The sequence below is a fragment of the Eurytemora carolleeae genome, unplaced genomic scaffold (genome assembly GCF_000591075.1).
Source record: "Eurytemora carolleeae unplaced genomic scaffold, Eaff_2.0 scaffold1601, whole genome shotgun sequence".
Taxonomy (NCBI): Eukaryota; Metazoa; Arthropoda; class Copepoda; order Calanoida; family Temoridae; genus Eurytemora; species Eurytemora carolleeae.
In genome coordinates, this window is record NW_019397492.1 from 63,280 (window position 1) to 63,862 (window position 583).

Here is a 583-nt window from a genome sequence, read left to right on the forward strand (position 1 = left end):
CGATCCCTTCAACTTAATATTAAAATTATAAACGATCCCTTCAACTTAATATTAAAATTATAAACGATCCCTTCAACTTAATATTAAAATTATAAACGATCCCTTCAATTAATTTGTTATATTACCTCCAGTACCAGCTTGTTCTGATATTTTCAAGCAATATCTGAAAAGATAAGAAAAATTTGTTAAAATTTATAGAATTGATAATTTTTACTCAAAATATGATATAAATGTTTAAATACATTGGATATAAATGAACATATAAATAGTATTAATAGTTTCATTTACTAATTGTAAAAATGATTTTACAAAAAAAAGCTGTAGACTTATTTTATACAGCGGGACCCATAAAACTATAGAGTATGAAGACGACATTTAATTAATCTTATGTGTAGATGAAAATCAACTTAGTAAGTAGTTATGCACTGTTCACTGCACAATTGCTGTGTTTCATGTGTATTGAACTATTTGAAATCATAACTTTATCATTACTTAAAAGAACTGCCCGCATAGAACAAGCGACGCTGTTTTAGAGTCTGAAAACGACCCGCACGACCCCAAAAACGGGCGCCGGCCCGACTCT